Raw genomic sequence first — 23,645 nt, 5'->3', positions numbered from 1 at the left:
TGAATTTCTTTCTTTACACAGTGTCACTGTATCAGTGGCAGTATGAGCTATGTCTCCAACCAACACCAAGACCTGTAAATACCTCCCACCTACCACAATGATGACACACAGGAAGCTACTCATGACTAAAACTGCAAGTCCTGAAACAAGATACTCTATACTTCTTAGCAGTCTTTGAGGCCTCCCCAACTCCAACTCGGATGTACATTTTGTATACTCAACATTCATTTTTCTTGTACTATTTTGTGTGTATTTATAGATATACACATTGTCTACTCAGTAGAGTGTAAGCTCCTTGAGGGCGGGAACTATTTTATTTTTGGTTTTTTGTTTTGTTTTGTTCTTAGTTTTTTTTGCCTTTGCATCCCCAGGGCCTACCACATAGTAGGTGCTTAATAAATGCTTGTTGACTGGTTGGTTGCTTGATTGATTAAATAACCACTAATTCTGTCTTCACCAAATCATTCATACAATAGCAACATTCTATTTCCTGGCACTTCCAAGTGCCTTTTGGGAAATGTAGGCAATGTCAGCCATTGTCCTTGTTAGCTACTTTCATTGAGGCAGGTGTTACAAAAGGAACTTCCTTTCATCCTTCAAATGGAAGAATCTTTTAGTTTCAAAGTTTCCCAATACCTGTTGACGCTTCATCTCTCAAGCCTATCTCCACCTTTCCTAAAGAAAAAGGGTAAGAGAGGCTGACCCATATGCCCCAGAGGATATCAAATAACATTTTCAAGGACTATTCCTTGCTTAACTGGAAATCTGCTAACTAGTCTTATGCCTAGGTGGTTAGGACAAAGTGCTAATGTGTTGCCTCAGTGAGTCTTTATCCCAAACTGCCCAAATTTAATGTTCCTGTCTGCCTGGATATTTACTAGCTGTGAGACTATGGGTAAGTCACTTATGCCCTTAAAGCCACAGTTTCCTCATCTGTCAAAATTGGTATAATAATATTTGTATTATCTATCTCACAGGGTCATTATGAGAAAACTGATTAACAAACCTTAATACTCTATGTAAGAGTGAGTTCTTGTTATTATCTAGGGAAGATTTATTGCCCAGGGCTCCTATTGAGAAGGGATTAGTTCTGTTTAAAGCTTTGGGCCAGGTAACATACTACCACATGAAACTTATGGGCCAAAACTTAGAAAAGCCATCAAGAAGCATATAATTATATACATATAATTGTATGTCATATACTGTGCTAGGCCTTGGGGAGACAAAAATAAATATGAAATAGCCTCCGTCCTCAGGTAATTTACATGCCTTCAGTGGAAACAACATGTACATATATAAGCATAGACAAAATAAATATGAGGTAATTTTGGAGAGATAAAGTATCCACGGGCCTCAGGAAATGCCTCATGTGGAAGATGGGACTTAGGTGAACTGAATTTTGATGGGACAACCAGTGTGCAAAGATGCAGAGATGGAAGGAAGAGTGTTGTGTATCAGAGGAATATCAAGGCCAATGTAGCTGAACTATAGAGTACATGAAAGGAATAATATGTAATAAATCTGAAAAGGAGATTAGTATCAGATTACTGAGCATCTTAAGTGCAAATAGAGGAAATTATATTCTATCAAAGGGGTAACATTACTTTATCTGAAATTATTGAGAGGAAGGACTGGGTTAGATTTTTTGTTCTTATATTTTGCTTTTTTTTATATCTCTAGGACTTAGTGTATTGCCAAGCACACAGTGGTCATTTAGTAGATGCTTATTGATTGATTTTCATCCCATCTCCTCCTATGAAAAAAATATTCTTTGTCTTCACCATAACCTCCAATCTCTTTGTTCCTCAGGACTTTTCACAGGCTTTCATTTTGCTGTAATGGCATTCTCCTTCTTTCCCAATCTTGACACTTTAGAGAAACTAGTTCAACTCTATACTATCCTTTACTCTTGAACCCCTTGCTCCCTTGTTGTATTGTTAGCATACTCCCACCCAATCATACTCTCTCCATCCCAGTGCTCTGAGATCCTGGCTTTCATTGCAATAACCCTATTCCAAGTCCCCCACTGCTTACTCCCTTATGATATCTCTCTCACCCTTGATATACTCACTCCCTTCCATTGTGCTCTCTGGAATTCTTGCTCCATAGGTAACAAGCTTTATCACCACCTCTCACTCAATCAATTTTTGGAAAACTGTTATCTAGCAAACCCTAGGGCATCCTTCTTCATTCCTCAATGAGTTCAACGCCTGGCTCTCTGCCCTTCTCTCCTCCCCAACTTCTGCCGATATACTGAAGGATTTTGACATACATAATGATAGTCCCTAACTTCCTCACTTCCCAGTTTCTCAATTGAGTAATTTACTATGACCTCCATTCTACCTCAGCTACACAGAGATGATCATACCCTTGATCTTGGCATCATCTACAAGTGTTCTACTTCCATATTCAATTAATGAAATTTCTTTATCTGAAAACAGTCTTCTATCATTCTATCTTTCCCTCTGCTTGACTATAAACTATATGACTATAAACCCTGTTCTTTGTCTTCATGATGACTTCCAAACCCTCCACCCTTCAATTATTCCCAAGGCCATTACCGCTGCATTGGATGCACTTTTCTCCTTTTCTAATCTTGATCACTCAGCAAAGCAGTCCAACTCTACACTAACCTCTATGCTTAGTCCCTTGTCTCCTTAACTTACTATTAATCCATCCTCTGCCAAACCCCAGCCTTGGATTAATTCCAACATTCACTGCTGTTGTTTATATTTGTGTGCTGATAAATTGAACTAGAGAAAATCAGAAAAATGTGCTGTGTTCATGATAAATTTATGTTACATAATTTTAATTGGGTCCTCACTACAGCAAGCCAATCATTTTATACCTTCATAATTGATTTACTATCCCACTCACCACAATAATTTTTCCAAATCTTTTCATTTCTTCTCAAACTTCCCATGACTTCCCCTCTTCCCATTTTCTCCGCTAAAAACCTTGCCTCATGTTTCACTGAAAAAAAAATTGAAGTCATTTTTTGAGAGTTCTGTTTTGAGCTCTGTTTTCCCCCTCCTTATCTCTTATCACTCAGATGCTTTCCCACTATGTCCTCCTTTACCCCTGTTTCACATGAGGAGATAGCCTTTCTCCTTGCGAAAGGAAACTCCCTCTATACGCACATATGGTCACATTTCATCCAAATTTCTCCCACAGATTGCCCTCTCTATCATCCTCACTTTCTCACTAATCTTCAATTGGTTGCTTCCCTATTGCCTATAAATATTCCTACTTCTCCATCCTTAAAAAATATTCATTTTACTAGTTCAATCCTGCTAGATATAATTCTATATATCTTCTCTCTTTCATGGCTAAATACTTTGAGAATGCTATTTACAATTAGCGCCTCTACTTCCTTTCCTCTTCCTCTCTTCTTAACTCTTTGAAGTCTGGCTTCTTACCTCATGATTCAACTGAAACTGCTCTCTCTAAAGTTACCAGTAATCTCTTAATTGCCAAATTGAATGGCCTCTTTTCAGTCCTCACAATTTTTTCTCTCTCTGAAACCTCTGATACTTGATCACCCTATTCTCCTTGAAATTCTCTTTCTAGGTTGCTTTTGACACTGCTCTCTCTTTAGTCTTTTCCTACCTGTCTGACTACTCTTTCCTAGTCTCCTTTTTTTGTCTAGGTCATATCCACCAACTGAAGGTGTTTCCCAAGGCTGTGTCCTGGGTCCTCAACTCTTCTCCCATACTATTTCACTTGGTGATCTAATCAGCTCTCCCGTATTCAATTATCATTTCTACATAGATGATTCTCATTTCTGTCTATCCAGCCCTAACCGCTCTTGATCTCCAGTATCACATACCCAACTGCCACTGAACATCTTGAAATGGATATTTCATGGATATCGTGAAGTCACTATGCCTCAAACTAACTCATTAACTCCTCCTAACCCCTTCCCAAGGCTTTCCCTCTTCCAAACTTTGTTATTACTGTTGAGGGCCTGATCATACGCCTATTCATCCAGGCTGGCAATTTAGGTGTTGTCCTCATTTCCATTCTCTCTCCCACCTCCCATAGCCAATCTGTTACCACATCCTGTTGATTCTCTCATCAAAACATTTCTTATGTGTGCCCCCATTTCTCCTTTAACATTGCCACCTTCCTGGTACAGGACCTCATCAACCCAGACCATTTGCAATAGTCTTCTGGCTTTAATTCTTTCCCTATTCCAGGCAATCCTCCACTCAGCTGCCAAAATGAACTTCTTAAAACACAGGTCTGACTGTGTTTCTCTCTATTCAACAAACTTCATTAGCTTTTTGTTTCTCCTAGGAGTAAATACAGAGTCTTCCATTTGATTTTTAAAGTTCTTCATTACCTGGCCTCCTTCTTTCTTTCTAGTCTTCCTAATGCTATTCCCCTCAATGTACACTGTGACCCAGTGACACTGGCATCCTTTCTTTCCCTCACGTAAGACACTACATCTCCCACCTCTCATTTTCACTGCCTGTCCCCCGTGCCTGGATTATTCTTTCTCTTCATCTCCATCTCCAGGTTTCTCTGGCTTCAAGTGACAGCTGAAATCCCTCCCTCTACATTGAGCCTTTTCCAGTTTCATTCAATACTATTGCTCTCCCTTTGAGATTACCTCCAATTTATACTGTATATATCTTGTATGTATATAATTGTTTGCATGTTGTCTCCCTGTAAGGGGTGGGCCTGATGTATGTACTGTGTTACTTAAGATGTGCTACTGGGACAAAAAGATGCACTTATAAGCCACTGGACAGTCAACCAAAGGAGGTTTATTTAGAACTAACATATCAAGAATATGCAACAATGAATCAGTGGCACTTCTATAGTTGTTGCTCCCTGTTTCCATATGGAAATGCATCTACTTAGCATGGTAAGGCATGGTCCCTAGATATCCACCAAGTCTGAGGGGGAATTCAACTGGATGGGACTCTTAATGCCTTTAGGTGAACACCTAATGTGCTTAAGTGAAGCCCATCAGTACAGCCACAGGCTACCAGGAAGTCAACCATGCTGGCCCAGACTGTGACAAATTTATGTTAGCTAATTTCAGCTGGGTCTTTGCTGTAGCAAGACAATCCTTTTATTCCCTTTAGAAAATTGTCTATCCCACTCATCACAGTGACTGTTTCAAATATTCTTTGTCACTTTCAGCCTCCCATAGCACCCCCTTTCTTCCACTCCCTCTGCCATAGAACTCACTTAATACTTCTCTAAAAGAATCAAGGCCATTAGGCCATGAACTCACTTTTCTCTCCTTTTCGTTTCAGTCTCCCTGACATCACTCCCTCTATTTCCTCTTTTATCACAGTGTCTGGTGAAGAGGTGGTTTTTCTCCTCACCAAACCAAACCCTTCTATATGTACTCTTAATCCCAGTCCTTCCTGTCTTCTCTAGCAGATTGTATCCATTATCATCTCCTCTCTAATCTTCCACCTCCCCTATCTCTCAGGTTCTTTCCCTGCTTACTATAAATATGACTACTTCCTCCATTTAAAAAAGTCATTAGTTCCTACCATTCCTGCAAGCTATCAACCTATGTCCCTCCTTACCTTCTCAACTAAACTACTTGAGAAACTGCTCTCTCCAAAGTTATTAATGGCCTCTTAATTGAAAAATCAAATGACTTCCTCTCAATTATCATTCCTCTTGAACTCCTGCATCAATTGGCAATGTCAAACACCTTAACCTCATGAATATTCTTCCCTTTCTGACTTTTTATATTAGTTATTGCTTTTCCTCCTACCTGATTCCTCCTCATTCTCCTTTGCTGGCTCCTCATTCATATCACACTGACAGCTATGACGTACCACAAGGCTTTGTCCTAAGCTCTCTTCTCCTTCTGCTCTATCACTTGGTTATCTTATTAACTCACATGCATTCAATTATCATTTCTATGTGGATAATTCACACATATGATATACATGTATGTATATGTGCATCTATCTATATCTATCTATATGTGTGTTTTTGTGAATATATATATATATATATATACCTACATATCCCTAGGTATATATGCATGTATGGGTGTATATACACATATACAGGTGCACACACACACACATACATATACATGTATGCCTCTTTTCTGAGCCCCAGTTCCACATCAAAACTGGATGCCTGTAGACATCTTGAACTCAATATGTCTAAAAAAGAACTCAATAACTTTCTTCTTCAACCCATCCTTCTTCTTCTTATTCTATTTTCATAGTATTATTCCTATTAAGACACCACCGTAATCCTAGTTACTTCACAACCTTGGTGTTATGCTCAATTCTATAGCCTTCCTTACTACCCATATCTAATTAATTGCCAAATCTTGTTTTGATCTCCACATCTGGTATATATCTCTTTCTCTCAACTCACACAGTCACCACCCTAGTTCAGGCCATTATCATCTCTTGACTATATGATTGCAATAGCCTTCTATTTGTTCTCCCTGTCTCAAATCTTTCTCTAGCCCAGTCTATCCTCCAGAAAGCTGCCAAAGAGAGTTTCCTAAAGTACATGTCTGGCAACTTCACTTTCTTCCTCAATGAATTCCAAAGTCTCCCTACAACCTCAAAGTTAAATATAAAATTCCTCTGTTTTGCATTTTAAAACTTTCACAACCTGGCCTTTTTCTATCTTTCCGGTCTTGCATATTACTCCTCTCCACACACTCCACATTCTAGCCTACTGTCCTATTCACTGTTCTTCACATGTAGCACTCCAATCTCTATCTGTCCCTTTGAACTAATTAGCTCCCATACTCCCATCCTCATTTTCACCTCTTAGAATCCTTAGCCCCTAAGAAATGATGAGCAAGCAAATTTCAGAAAAACTTTGAAAGTCTTACATGAAGAGAGCAGAACCAGGAGAACATTGCATACAGTAACAGCAACATTATGTGATGATCAACTATGATTGACTTAGCTCTTCTCAGTAATACAATGATCCAAGACAATTCCAAAAGACTCATGATGGAAAATGTTATCCACATCCACAGAAAGAGTCTGAATGCAGATGAAAGCATACTATTTTCACTTTATTTTTTGTCTTTTTCCTTTGATTTGTTTCTTCTTTCACAACATGGAAAATGTTTTATATGATTGAAAATATATGTATATGTATATATATTATATATGTATGTGTATGTATACATATGTATATACACATGCACATAAAATCTATATCAAATTACTTACCATATTAGGGAGAAGGGAAAAAGGAGAAAATTTGGAACTCAAAATTTTATTAAATGAATGTTAAAAATTATCTTTACATGTAACTGGAAAAAATGAAATATTATTTAAAAGAAAGGAAAAAATCCTAATCTCCTTGAAGATTCAGCTTAAATATTAACTTTTGAAGGAGGCCTTTCTTGGTTCTCCCATTTGCTGGTGCCTTCGCCCCAAAGCTTACCTTGTAACTATTTAATTTATTTCTATGTATGTACATGTTGTATGCCCCCATTAAAATGTAACTTTCTTGAAGTCATGGACTATTTTAACTTTTTTTTTCTATCCCAGTAATTAGCATAGTACGTGACACATAGTAAGGGAGAATGAGGAGTAGAAAATGATTTTGATGTTACCAACTTGGATGACTGAAAGGACAAAGAGAAGAAAGGGGGGGGAAGAAAGTAAGTGAGCATTTAGTAAACACATGCTGTGTGCCAGTTTCTAGTTGAATTTCCACAAGGAGAGGGAATTCACTACAATTTGAGGTGGAACATTCTGTCTGTCAGCTCTAATAGTTAGGAAGCTTCTCCTGACATCAAGCTTAACTTTGCTTCTTTGCAGCTTCCCCTCATTGCTCCTGGTTCCACCTTCTTTGGCCGAGGAGAACAAATTTAATCTCCCTTCCATGTGATAATTCCTCAGGTACTTGAAGGAGGCTAGTTTGTCCTCTCTAAATCTTATGCAGTTTAAACATCCTCATCCAATATTCATACGTGATTTGAACTTAAGGTTCTTCATCATCCTGGTTGCTCTCTTCTGTATGCTTTTCAGCTTACCAATGTCTTTCTTAAATTGCAGCGCTCAGAACTGAACACAGCATTTAATATGTGGTCTGACCAGGCCAGAATACAGAGGGTCTCTCATCTTCTTATTCCTAGAAGGTACATATGCATAATATAGACCAAAATCACTTTTGGGGGAAGGCAAAGACTGCCATATCACAACTACTACTGACTCACATTGAGCTAGGAATTCACTAAAACCCCCAGATTTTTTTTTAGTCTAACCATGTACCCTGTACTGTAAAGTGGATATTTTAAAGTCAAAATATAAGCCTTTGTTTCACCTTACTAGATTTATCTCACTTCTTTCCGGATTCTTAACCTGGAGTCTATGAATTTTGGTTTAAAATATTTTGAAAACTATTTCCATGGAATTAGTTTCCTTGGTAATTCTATATATTTTATTTCATGCATTTAAAACCTTCTGAAAAGAGGCCCATAATTTTAGCTAGATTGTCAAAAGGGTCCATGATACAAAAAAGGATAGGAATCCCTAATTCAGCCTGTAAATATATTTTTTGAATTTTCACTCTTATCCAGCCTGTCAGTGATGTCTCCTAGTTTTGTTCCATCTACAAATTTGATAAATATTCTGTCTATGCCTTTATTCAAGTCATTGATAAAAATGTTAAACTGAACAGAGATAAAAACAATAACATTCTGCTGAAGATATATTGCCAAATTGACATTAAAACAGTTTTGACTACTCTCTTGAGTCTAGCCATTCAAACAGATCCAAATTCATCTAACTGTACTATTGTCTCATTCCCATATATGTATAATTTTTAAATTAAAAGCCTGATTTTATCTGCATAAACAATATCAATAACATCCTCCTGTATGAGTATAGTTACCCTATCAAGAAAAAAGTAAGGTTAGTCAGGCATGACCTGCTCTCACTGCTTCCTTTCCTAGATATTCACTAATAATATCTCTCATGATCTGTTTTAGAATTTTCCCAGGAATTAAAGTCCAGTTAATTGACCTACATTTTGCACACTTTATTATTTTCCCTCTAAAGAAAAAATGAGGCAAGTGCCTTCTCCAGTCCTGCAGTATCTCCCCTGCTCTCCACGATTTTAAAAATATTTCTATCAGGCCTTTGGGTCCCTAAGGATGTAGTTTATTTGAGGCATGGGGGAAATTAGCAAGGGAGGGGGAGGAATGAATTATAGTTATAAAACTGGGTCAAGAAGATCTGGGGTGGGAATATGGAATAATAGCTGAGAAAATGTGTCTTAAGTCATGTAGAAAACAATAGATGAGGGAATAGGGAGAGAGAAGAGAAGATGATTTGTGACAACTGGACAAAGTTTTGTGAAACAATGGTTGAAGATCTTATATCTACTCTGAAGATGGGCCCATGGGAGCTACTGAACGGTCCAAAGAGGAGAAAAACATAATCAAAGCAACAGGCTTCAGAAAAGAGTATTTTGGCAATGGTATTAACAATCACCTGGACACACTGTTGAAAGCCAGGTCTGGTGAAGAGTTATTTGTGTTAGTCAAGAGCAGGTCTGTGGCCTGGCAAATAAAGAGAGGTTACATCAAAGCAGCTCAATTAGGTAGAGCTTTTGTATACATAGCAGTGTAATTACCTGGGTTCTTTAAAATGCCTGACAAAGCATTGGGGATTATTGTAGCCATAATTGCCCAGCTTTTCTTAAGTAATCCTGTTTAGCAACAAGGATAAAAACAAACTCACCAGGCAAATCTACAAATCCATACACTTTGGAAGCAGTGTAAACTTGATCCAATCACGCTTTCCCTTGGAGTTGCTTCTCATCAGGCAATCAAGTATCAATTGAGTGCTTCCTATTCCACTCAACAAGTTACTGGGGAAGAGCAGGACAACTCCAAGTAGCTCTAGAAAGCATGAAGCATCTGGGCCAAAGCTGAAAGGAAGCTTAGCTGCAGATGTGTCTGGTGAAAGTTTGATGCTGTAAAGATCAATATTGCCGAAGTAGGAACCTGGAATGTAAGACCGATGAACCAATGTAAGCTGGATGTGGTCAAACAGGAGAAAGATTGAACATCGACATCTTGGGGGTCAATGAACTTAAATGGACAGGAATGGTTGAATTTAATTCAAGTGATCACTATACATACTACTACCGGCAAGAATCCCCAAAAAGAAATGGAGTAACCCTTATAGCCAATGAAAGGGTAAGAAAAGCAGTACTGGGCTTTAATCTCAAAAATGACAGAATGATATCTCTTTGAATCCAACTCAAACCATTCAACATCACAGTAATACAACTCTATGTTCCAATCACTAATGCCACAAAGGCCAAGGTGGTTGGCTCAGTTCTATGAAAGCCTACAACATCTTCTAGAAATAACATTAAAAAAGATGTCACATTCATCATAAATGCTAAAGTAGGAAATCAGAAAATAATAGGAATAACAGGCAAGTTTGGCCTTGGAATACAAAATTAAGCAGGGCAGAGACTAATAGAGTTTTGTTAAGTTAACTCACTGATCATAGCAAACATTCTTTTTGCGACAACCCAAAAGGTGACTCTACACATGGACATTGACAGATGGTTAACAGAGAAATAAATTTGATTTGGTATTTTCCAGCCAAAGGTGGAGAAGCTCTATACAGTCAGTTAAAATAAAACCTGGAGTTGACTGTGGCTCAGATCATAAACTTCTTATTGCAAAATTCAGACTTAAATGGAAGAAAGTAGGGAAAAGCTATCAGACCATATAGGTATAAACTAAATAACGTCCCTTATGAATATCAAGTGGAAATGAGGAATAGATTTAAGAGATTAGATCTGGTAGATAGAGTGCCTGAAAAACTATGGATAGAGGTTCACAATATTGTACAGGAGGCAGCAAAACCAAACCAAAATGAAAACAAAACAAAACAAAAACTTCCCAAAGAAAAAGAAGACCAAGAAAGCAAAATGGCTACCTGATGAGGATTTCCAAATAGCTGAGGAAAGGAGGAAAATAAAAGCAAAGGAGAAAAGGAAAGACATATGCAACTGAATGCAGAATTCTGGCCAGTTCCAGTTGAGCAACTCAACTTCTCCTCTCTTCTCCCCTCCCCTCCCCTGCTCTCCTCCCTCCCCTCCTCTCTTTTCACCTCCTCTCATCTTTTTTCCTCAGGGCATTCTACCCAAAGGAAGGTAAATTTTGATGGCCAAAACCTACCTAGTTAAATTGGGGTTTACTGGCTAGATTTCTTTCTCAAAGACCATGCCTTAAAACCTATTCACTCCAGATCTCATTGATAAGACAATAGGTCCCATCCAAGCACCACTTAATGGTTATTTTGGGGGGCCAATCTCAGAGTGAATATTGTATAACTTTCCCTTTTGGCCAGCAACCCTGAGGGTCTTCCCCTCCCAGTTTGATTTTTTAAAAATTTATTAAAGGGTCAATCCCTTGACTCACTTTTTAAAGAGGCCTATTCACTGAATGGTTGTTGCCTCAGTCAAAGGGAGTACCGGAAAAGACCATATCTTCAAAAGACCAGTCTCTCACTGCATCCTGGGCCACCTGCAGTGATCCTGATCTATATTTGGCCAGTAGACCCAGATGTCTCTGGAGGAGAAAGTGAGGCTGGTGACTGCATAGCTCTTCCTCACTCAAATACAATTCAATTACAAGTCAGGTCATCATCTCCCTGATGTTATGGTCCTCTTCAAGAACAAAGGACAAACCACAACCACAACCACACAATAATGTTATATTATTTCTTTCACTTATATACAAAGTACACCATGTGAAATGCCAGGCTGGACAAATCAAAAGCCAGAATTAAGGTTGTAGGGAGAAAAATCAACAATCTCAGATATGCAGATGATAGCACTATGAAGACAGAAAGTAAAGAAGAATTAAGAAGGCTCTTGATGAGGGTGAAAGAGGAGAGTCCAAAAACTGGTTTGAAGCTTAACATTAAAACAAACAAACAAAAACAACTAATGGTATGGAAACTGGTCCCATCACTTCCTGGCAAATAGAGAGAGAAGAAATAAAAGTAGTGTCAGATTTTATACCCTTGGACTCAAAGATCATTGCAGATGGCAACTGCAGCCAAGGACACTTGCTGAGACACTTGCTCCTTGGAAGGAAAGCTATGGCAAATCTGGAAAGCATACTAAAACACAGAGATATCACTTTGCCAACAATATTGAAAGAAATTAATTCAGACTATTCATTGGAAGGATAAATAATGAAGCTGAAGTTTAACTATTTTGGCCACTTAATGAGAAGATGGGACTCATTGGAAAAGATCCTGATATTGGGCAAGATTGAAGGCAAAAGGAAAGGATGAGATGGATGGATAGTGTCATGGAAGCAATGAACATGAGCTTGGACACACTTTAGGAGATAGTGAAGGATAGAAGGGTCTGGTGTGCTATGGTCCATGGGGTCCTGAAGAGTCAGACTGAAGAAATGAACAACAAACTCCTATGTGACCAGTATAGTGATACCTACTATGCTAGGAGGCTATACAAGGATCAGAAGCAGGCTTCATCAATCAATCAATAAACATTTATTAAACACCTAATATGTACCATAAACTGAGCTTGGAATCTAGATACAGATTATATTAGACAATGAGAACAATGAAGTGTGAAAATGTGTAGTATTGGTCTTTTCTCTTTTGGTGTCCTATGAGGACACCTTGAGAGACCCATTGTCATGCTTTCCATCCCTCTGCATTAGGAATGTTTTATCACAGGTAGGCACACCCTCCACTCTATATTTTTCTCACAGAGAAAATCCTCACATTCTCACAGGTCAGTGTAACAGTCACATGAGGTCTCAAATTTCAAAGTATGTTCAGATAATATTCCCTTATCTCAACAGTTTTATGATAAACCATGATTAGCCAAGAAAAAAAAGTTGTGAACAAAAACCCAAATGTTTCCTTTCAGATTACATTGCTGACTCTTTTCTCCCCTCCCCTATGATGATGAAATTTCAGGATTTTGAAATTCCTCTGAAATATGTCTGGCACAGTGGATACAGTATTGGATCTGCAGTCAAGAAGACTTCGGACATTTACTAGCTGTGTGATCCTGGGCAAGTCAATTAACCTGTCTCAATTTTCTCATCTGTAAAATAAGAATAATAATAGCACCTACATCACAGAGTTGTTGTGAGAATAAAATGAGATAATAATTTATAAAGCACATTTCAAGCCTTAAAGTACTATATAAATGCTAACTAATTTGGAATGCAATTTTTTTAAATGAATGTTTAAATTTTTAAACGTAATTGGGAAATATATCTAAAATTTATATTACAAAATATATCTAAAACATTTTTAAAAAGAAAAAAAAACAACAAAGCCAATTTATGACTGTGAGACAAAAGGAAATATTAAGAAATGTAGGAATGAAATGGACCCCACAGAAACCTTCCACATGACAAAGAAAAGACTCTTCTATGATATTCTAGTGAAGTAGTCATTCTTCCTCCAAGACTTCCACTATCTGGGAATCCACTATGACCAAAGGTAGCTCTTTGCATGTCTGGGTTCCTCTAATTTTAGGAATTTTTTTCCCTTAAAATTGAACTGAATTCTTCACTTAGCAATTTCTACCCATCACTTTAAATTCTCTCTTCTGGGGCCAACCAGAACAAGTCCAATCAATTTCCCACAAAATAAATACTTTCATGTTCCTCCTAAGTCTTCTCTTTTACAGGATAAATAGTTCATCCAAAGATTTGGCATGCTTGACTATGATCATACTACCTTAGTTACTCTTTCATAGAAACTCTTCAGCACAGAGATATCTTTTCTAACATGAAGTACCCAGAACTTCTCCAGATAGAATCTGACCAGTTTCAATTATAGCAGGATGATCACTTCCACAAGTATGCTGGTAAATCAAGCCTTGATTTGTAGCTGGTTTCTCAGCTGTAAATGTTCACACAGAAAATTTAACAATTGGATCTTGAGAGCCCATTCAGGCTAGCTCCAGAATACACCTGTCACATCTTTGTTCAAACATTGTACTTTTATTAATGCAGCCTAAAATAGTCATGCTTTTTTTTTGCTGTTATGTGCCAATGTTGACTCATATTGAGATTGCAGTACACTAACATCCTCAGATCTTTTTTATACAAATTGTTGTCTAGCTACATTCCCCACTTCCTGCATTTAGCTGATTTTTTTTGAAGCTAAAGATAAGAGTTTTAGAAAAAGTTCTATTATTCTCATTAAGCCTAATGCTAACACATTTATTTGAGTCAGCATGATATAATGGAAAGATCATTGGTCTTGTTATAATAGACATGAAATCCATGATCCCATAACCTAGCAAAGCTCTCACCCAACTAGTGATCTGATCTTGGTGGTGTGCCTGATGCTGTCACGTGGCTCATGTGCAAGCATGAGTCTGTAAAGCCAGAGTGGCACAGGATCATGTCACCAAGCAAAGCAATATTATTTACTTGGTCACCTCTGTGAGACTGAATGATCATCACTATTACTATATATCACTGCTTGGCCAGTATAATTTTTCCACGCAGTGCCAGCAACAAAATAGACACTGTTGTGAGTAGAAATAACTACAACACAACACCTTAGAAAAGAAAGACAGAGGTTACTTAGTGAACCCAGCTATAAAAAGGGCATTGGACTAGTAACTGACCTCTGAGATCCCTTCCAGATCTAAATAGAGGATCCTATGATTTAGGTAGTATATATCTTATTTTATTTATATTAATTTTATTTGAAAATAGTAATATTATAATGTAATTAATAGTTATATTATTTATTATATATTTACTTAAATGTCTATGTGTTTCCCATTAGACTATAAAGCCATCAAAGGTAGGGACCCACTCATCTTTGTATCTCTAACAGAAAACAAAATATCTAGAACATAGATACTGACAACTAAGTAGAACACTAGATAGTATTGGAACTGGAGTCAGGCAGACCTGAGTTTAAATCCAATCTCAGACACTTACTATCTTTGTGACCCTGGGCAAGTCATTTAACCCCTGCCTGCTTCAGTTTCCTCATCTGTAAAATGGGGATAAAGGTAGCAGTTACCTTCCAGGAGTTGTGAGGATAAAATGCAATAATAATTGTAAAGCACTAAGTAAACACTAAAACATTATATAAATGATATCTAGTTAGGTAGTTAGTAGTAGTAGTAGATACATTTGTTGATTACAGGATGTTTTAATCAGTTAATGCTTATTGAGACAGTGGCAAAACAAGCCATTGAGCATCAAGTCTTGATCAATCATATTAATTTATCCAACTTGAACAATGTTTAGTTATAGCACATGGCTACCAGTGGTCTTGACTTTATTGCAGATGGAAAAAAAATGTCTTTGTATTTTCTAGGTCTATTTGAAGTTCATTTGCTGTCTGATTGGAAGAACTTCCTAGTAAGGACAATATTTATGTACAATAAATAAACCTATAGTAGATAAACAATGCTTGTTAATTAATAGATTGCGATTATTGGGTCCTCTCCACTGGTATTCTTTCTGTATTGTGCCTGCTATTCTTTTTGGTTTCCAGTTTGACATATTTTTATAGAAAATTTTCTTCCTGCTTAAAGGCCTTGATCATATTTATGTCTTTTGGTAGCTATATTTTTAACTGCCCTCATCAGATAAACCCTATGGCTGGCCAATAAAAGATTATACCTATATCTTAAGGCATGATACAGAAGTCCAAGTCCCATTCCCAAATACCACCTTCTTACTTAGACACCCTCTTCCCAAATCTGTCCTACCTTCAGACACCAGTGGTGATGAAAATACCTGTGTGTTACTTTAAATTGTTTTCAGTTTCTACCTAGGACTCAGTAATTCTAACACTTTCCAACTTTTTTCTAGTGTTATGGTTTGTTCCCAAATGAATCACGAAAAGTGGGTAGGGGTCATCAAAATTGTCAAGTCTGGAGAAACAAGTCTCTACCAACATGTTTAAAGTAAATGCCTCTGAAATGCCCCTTTTAGTCTGGTCAGTATATGGTCAACTTAGCACCCCTTCTTAGTGAGCTGCAAACCATCATTTATCATCTCTTTTTTCTCTGAATAGTATCTGATCTCTTTTGGTTGCACTCTCTCTGTGGAAAAAGCATGCAGCATGTAACCCCCTTCTTTACCAGGTTGAGGTTCTTTGGAGGATGAATATCCCAGGTATTCTGTTCGTCTGCATTTATAGTTTCAGTCTTCTTTGATGGTTTTTTTCTTAACCATTTGGTTGACACAATTAAAGACATTCAATGAAATAGTATAGTATTTATATTAGCACATTTTCCCCAAAGCAAGGGTGTATTCTCCTACAAGTACACATTCCATAAATGAAGAAACTTAGGAATGACAAAGGCTGTCCTTGAGGACCCTCAGAAAGGGTAATTTCCCAATGCTACTGGACTCCTGATACCCTCTCTTGATATTTTTGTCCTCTTCCTTTATGGGATGAGGCTCCTCTGCTTGACCAGTTTCTACCGCCTCTACCGCTGATTCTTTTGAAGTTCTTATCTAGGACATTGCTGGACTCCTTCAGAACTTTACCATAGGATTAGTGGGAAGCCTTCCCAGTTGTATCATCTAAGTCTCAGCAGAAATTCTACTCTAGTCACTGAGATCTCTTTCTTCCAAAATCACTCACCAGGGTTACTTTCTGTTTCGAAAATTGCTGGCAAGACAATCTCTGGTCAAGTACAAATTCACTATTTCTATAAATCATTAGCCAATTTCATGACCCTTCCAAATATTTCTAGGCCACTTAAAATCTCTTGCTCTTTGTGAGCTGCAAATGGAGCTCCAATGTCCAATAGCCTTACAATAATAATAGAAATAATAATACTAGCTAACATTTATATAGAGCTTACTATGTACCAGGCACAATGCTAAGTGCCTTACAATGTTTATCTCATTTGATCCTGACAACAACCCTGGGAAGTAGGTGCTATTATTATCCTCACTTTACAGATGAAGAAACCAAGGCAAACAGAGGTTAAGTGACTTGTTCAGGGTCACAGAGCTGATAAGTGTTTGAGGCAGGATTTTAACTCAGGTCTTCCTGACTCCAGGACCAACACTCTCTCCACTGAATCACCTAGCTGCCTAACAACTCAAAAACTACTACTTAACTCAAAAAGTTCAGTGATTCTTCTTCCCTTGCTTCTGATGATCACATTCTTCCTTTATCTAGTATTCCCATCTCTTCAGATGCTTTTCCCTCTCTTGTCCCACTTTAAGCATTTCTTCCATGACATCAAACTCTTCCTTTGTAGTAGTGAGAATAGAGTATAGAAATGTCTTTTGAGTCTGTGTGAGTGGGTAGAAAAGGAGTAGATGAGTTTTTATGTGGTAATATACTTAGGGATAAATAAACTAAATTATGTCATGAAAGTTTCCGTCAGTTATAATACAGTGGGAACAATTTTGTGCGCAGTTTTCTTGTAGGCAATTTTCTTCCTCCTCTACAATTTTAGCTTAATATCATCTCAATCTGGACAGCAGACTTTGAAGATTGTAGCATGTTTCCCATTTCCAATTGACTATAAAGAATATTCTGATACCTTTTTGTTGAGCAGAGAGTTACCTGCTCTAATCCTTAGAGGACCATGAAACCTTATCTAGCCTATGACATGATCCTACAGATCCCTGGGTCTTATCTTCCATCCTGTCTCTGTGCCATCCAGATCCCCAGGCATTATCATTCATGTTGCTACCGAACCTTAAGGACCTTAGGGCCTTTCTATTTGCCCAGCAGCCATGCCCTCCAAATGCTGTATTTACTCCAATTAGAAGGTAAGCTCTTTGAGAGTGAGGACTGACTTGCTTCTCTATTTGTTTTCTTAGCATTGTGATTGGCACATAATTTCTCCATAAATGCTTTTCTCCTCAATTGCTGGAAAAGGGACCAGATAGTCAGGATAGTTTGTTCCCAGAGGATACTGGATCAGTGTGCTCTATAAAAAAGGTCAATACAATGTTGAATATCATTAAGAAGAATATTTTAAATACACTAGGATATGTTTACTTCTAAGGTCTCTTCTAGCTCTATGACATTAGGAACTTTCATTTTGATAAAACAATGTCATTTCTATACTTAGCTTAAGAGAATGATAGAAATAGAACATGTCCAGAAAAGGGTAACTAAAATGATTAGAAGAAACAAGGAGCTGCTATATAAGGACAAGCTAGAAAGATTAGGATTTAGCAGTTTGGAGAGATGAAGGCTTAGGAGACAGGATTAATATCACAAATAACATGGGGGAAAAGGACATATTAATTAATTTTTTAAAAGGTAAGGAAAAATGGCACCTTTTAAAAGAATATAATTTAGAAAAGATAAAACCAAATACTGAAAATTGCAAGTAATAAACTTTTGGATCTCAGTCCTTTCCCTTTCCCCTCTTCCCATCTCCTCTCTCTACCTAAATGTAGAACTGAAAGGAAAAATAAATTATTCCAAAAGGGTTTGGACAAATTAGTGACAGCACCATAAATGGCTACTAAGAAGAGCTGAATCTTACCTGACTTTCAAGATGAACTTCAGGGAGAATGATCATACTCTTTTACTTTAAAGATTCTTCTGGTCCTGAGTAAAATAACTTGGTCCATCTCATTGTTGTGAGATATCCCAATATAAATTTTAAATTGCTTTAGAAGATGAGGACTGCACAAGAGAGGAGTTAAATCAAAAGTTCTGGCCATGAACAAACTTTGGCATCTGTTCTTTATAGAAGTTCATGACCACCTGTGCAGGGGAACTTTTCTCAGAAGTTGAGCCAAGCCCATGAAGAATAGGATCCTATATTTATGAGAACAGGCCCAGAGTTGGCCTTGGGATGAGTCAATCTCTCCCCACTAGCTTTTCCTTCCTTTTCCCTCTCAAACACCAACAAGACTCAAACCCTCCCAAACAATTACAAGGCTCAAAAAAACAAAGCATAGGTCTAGAAGTGAAGGAAACATGCTGCATCTTGCTTTCTCATGAGTCACCACCCTTGAACCCCCAGGAAGGGAAGCAGCATTATTAACAGGTCAGAGATGGTACTTTTCCCATATAAAAATGAAAAACTAGGAAGTCATCTTCAGATCTGCATATCCCACAACTCCAACCTTGACAAAGTCTTTGAGGACCACAGTATTTGTACCATCTCCAGACAGCTATAAAGAGTATCCTTTACAAAATCATGTTGGATATGTAAACTTTATGTGTGGTTTTTTTCTTTTCCCCTTAATGTGGACATTGGTTTACCATATAATTGCTCATTTAGAGAAACACTTGAAGCCAAATGTGTAAGTTGAAGCAGGTAGGAGAAACAGATCAATTCTCCTAATTTTAAACTTGCAGAATTCACAAAAACTTTCTCCATTCAAATTACTGCTGTGAATGGCCCAAAATCACCTCTCTTGGCAAAATCCCTGGACTGTATGACTCAACTTGGCAATTCTACTCTGCTTAGATATACATGGCAAGTATAAAGTAATATGATTAAAAAACCTATAAATACAAAAGAAGTTGTATCCCCAAATAAGTGGCATTCTTTTCAAAGTAGTGATTTTTAAAGCTATGTGTTTGTTCTATAGATCTTGCCATCACTCAAAACATTGTTGGGATCTCTTAATCATCAAGGATATTTACTCCCTCTATGAGGATTGTCACCTCTAGATGCCCTTGAGCATGAATTTGTCAATAAGTTGGGTTAACAAATTGGATAGTGTGTTAGATTATAAGTTAGTGTAGCTATAAAGAAGTTCTTAACCAGCAGTCTATGACCTTGTCATAAAGATAGTGACTGGAGCCAAACAGAATAACAGGTTGAAGGCAGGAATATGCTCATTTTACTATCAGTTCATACAAGTCTTCCCAGAGTTCTCTGAAATGACCTTTTTGTCATTTCTTGTAGCACGATGTTATGTTTATACACCATAATTTATTTAGCCATTCTCCAACTGATGGGCACTTCCTTAATATCCAGTTCATTGACAACAATAACAACAAAAAGAGTTTATACACACACATACACACACATATACACACATTTAACATACCACTTAATGTTCTTAAAAAGGAAATTTACTAAACAAACTCTAGAGTCTTGAAAAGACATCATGTGCCTCCAAAATATGAGTAATGCACAGCCTTTTCACCAAGAGAACTTTTCCTCTTTCTTTGATCTCTTTGAGGTATGGGCCTAACATTGTCAGAAAACTGATGATGAAAAATGTTAGCCTCCTCCCAACAAAGAGATAACGGATTAAATATGCACAAGGTCATATAAATTTTTGGACTTGGCCAATGTGTGAATTTGTTTTGCTTGACTATGCATATTCATTACAAGGAGTTTTTTCTGGGGGGGAGGAGAGTAGTGGGAGGTGGGGAAATTAATGCTTGTTAATTAAAAAATAAAATTTGTCTGAAAAACAAATTTTATTGTAAAAGAAAGCATTGGCATGTCTGTGTTGAAGAATATCGCATTTCAAAATGATTGTTTTGAAGGATGGCAGTAATTTGTTGTACAAGCTTGTTATATTTGTTTATACATATACATGCACACACACACACATACACACATACACACACAATATTTCCTGCCTCATCATTTTACAGTTAAAAGTTACACAATGTGCCCAGTAGGATATCATGTAGCCAGGAATTTGACTAAGAATGTTTATTGGGGAAAATTCTGGGTGTTGCAATGGAGAATCTTTAGAACAAGGGTTCTTAACCAGGAGTCTACAGATCCCAAAGAGGTTCACTGATAGATGTCAAGGGTTCTTAGAACATAATTGAAAAAGAAAGCTACATTTTCAATCAAATATTTTCTTTTGTAATCTTATATATTTTGTTTAATGCATTTAAAAACATGTTTCTGAGAAAAGGTTCCTAGTTCTACATGCAAAAAGGTCCACAACATTAAAAAAAAAAGTTAAGAATGCTTGCTCTAGAAGAAGAGGGAGTTTGAGTTGGTTTGGAATTAGAGGAGCATCTTCATTCTTTGCCCAGGAAGTCATATTTTCAGTATAAAAGGAAAGGCAGAAGTCATTTTTTTCTATGAATTTGATTTGAGAATTGTACATTCTAAAAAACAAAAGATTAAAATTCTGCAACAAAAGGAGGTGCTTGCAAGTCAAACATAAGTCTTATTCTCAAATTAAATTTAGTCAGATTTATTGATAGCTTTCTCATGGAATATAGAAACCTATCAAAAATGTATATGGACAGGACAGTTGTCAATGCTATCATCTTATGTAAGTCCATGGGAACTGAGTCTAATTCTCTTTGTGAAAAGGCTGTGCATTACTCATATTTTGGAGGCACATGATGTCTTTTCAAGACTCTAGAGTTTGTTTAGTAAATTTCCTTTTTAAGAACATTAAGTGGTATGTTACTAGTGGCCTAAAACCTAACACTTACTTTTCTTCCTAGTATTAAACTCTTTGTTTCTAGGTAATTAAACCAAACAAGCATCCATCTTGTCTCCTTTCCCCTCAATGCCATTATTTAAAGCATGTACCTCTGACTAAGTTACTAGCTAGCATGCACAAAAGTTCCAGGCATTGAACACTTAAGTTTTTCCTCAGTTTATTTTTCTTCCCCTTGTTTTCTCTGCCTTTCAACTCATAAATTCCCTTTTTCATGTGAACTTAATAGTGCAAAATTCCTCTGTAGTCTTTCCAAGTAGAAAGTAATAAAATCTTTATTTAACCTGTAAGTATTTGAAGGTATCATTCTGCCTCCTGATATGCAGTGCCAACGGCATTTAATTTTAGTTGGAAGTTAGGGGAATAGTAGTTGAGCCAATTTAGGTGAATCATAAAACTATATTAATTACAGCTTTAAAGTTGTTTAGTTGAGTTCGAGTTTCTCTTTAGTTTTTTAAAAATAAATTCTAGCCATTCATTTTAGACTCACGATAGGGAACAATGAACAATTCCAAATGAAAGGGGGCATTTTCTTGAAGTAACATATGTATTGGTCAAAAATGAGAAGATTTCCACATTAGCTCAAGAATACTTGAATTCTGTGTGACTGTAAAAAATGAAATTAATGCCCAAAGATTATTTTGAACATGAAATGGAATTTTTGTTTGAACTCAAAGCATAGGTTTAAAAATGGGTAAAGTGCTGTACTTGATGCAAGAAAGTCTTGGGTTTAAATCCTGTCTTTGGCACTTAGTAGCTTTATGACCCTGAGCAAGTCACTTAACCTTCTTGTACCTTATTTTCCTCATTTGTAAAAGGAGGGGTTTGGGCTTGATGGCCTCTAAGGTCTTATCCAGCTCTAAATCTATGATCTTCTCATCCCATGAAGTGTATATGTATGTATGTATGTGTGTGTGTGTGTGTGTGTGTGTGTGTGTGAAGGGATTTGCTCAAATTGGAAAATCTAACACACACACACACACACACAACACACACACGCACACATGCACACGTGCACGCAGGCACATGCAAATTTCCAAGATTAATATTTTATCACAATCCAAACAAAAACTTAAGTACAGATTCTGTACTTGTCAACAAAATATTTTTGTGAAGTCATCATATTTCTAAAGAGCTTTTAAACATTGATTCTGTGAATTTCTTCTCTTTTGTCTAATAAAAGTCCACATTACCACTTATTTTAAAAAAGTGAGAATTACTTTCAGTTGCATGACCTTACTAAAGCCTTTCCTGGAAAGTGGAATGAACATCATTATAAAGAAAAAAATAATACATCTTCCAAGAGGTGACAGTTGGCTTTTCAGCATCTGCTTTCTCACACCTGTTAGGTAAAAGATCCGAGCCTATTCAATTTCCATTGTTTGCTTGACTGGCTGGTTTCACACAAAATCCTTTCTTGTTGCAACTCTTTTACTTCAATCCAAAGACATAACTGGCAGCACCCTGGGTTTAAAATGTCAGCCTGGGAAAATTGGACACAACTTAATTCCCTAAGGAAACAATGTTGCTGTGCTTCTCCATGCAGCAAAATATACAGTATTTTATTCCTGTTACAAAAGGTTATTTGTAAAATGTTTTGAGGAAAAGAAAAAAAGATACTTTTAAAATACAAAGTGTCTACACTTGGTACTTTTAATACTCTCTACCTAATTGACAAGGGAATTTAACTCGTCACCGCCAGACTGTTTTACTCACCTACTGGCAGAATAAACATTAGCTCTTTTCTGTTCCTTGATTCATAATATAAGAGCAGAAATATTTAAATATTACAGAAACTGCTCCTGAAACGCCTAAATTGTCCCCCTTTCAACACAATGCTATTGAGGCTGGGTCTGCAGGGAACTACTAGAGAGAACCAGAAATGAAAACTGTGATTTAATCAGGTCAGCCTGCCCCATGTGCATGAGTTTGATCAAATGGAAATTTACACTTTTATCTGCCCTCAAATAGTACATACTGCAGCCATAAATAAACCAGCAATTATTTTTTGTTTGAACTTTCATGCTACTGAGTGTTCTTACCTGTGATTATGATTACTATTATTATCATTAGTAGTAGTAGTAATAGTAGTAGTAGTTTATGTGTATATGCAATAAATGCTTGTTGAATTTGAATTGATGGTAGTAGTCATGGTAATGATAGTACTGGGGGAAGAAATGCCTATTAGTAATTGTAGCATCTCACATTTATACAATTCTTGGTTTCTAAATATGCTTTTATACCTATCAAC

The sequence above is a fragment of the Trichosurus vulpecula genome, chromosome 1, assembly GCF_011100635.1.
Source record: "Trichosurus vulpecula isolate mTriVul1 chromosome 1, mTriVul1.pri, whole genome shotgun sequence".
Lineage (NCBI taxonomy): Eukaryota > Metazoa > Chordata > Mammalia > Diprotodontia > Phalangeridae > Trichosurus > Trichosurus vulpecula.
Note: the sequence above shows the minus strand (reverse complement) of the source record.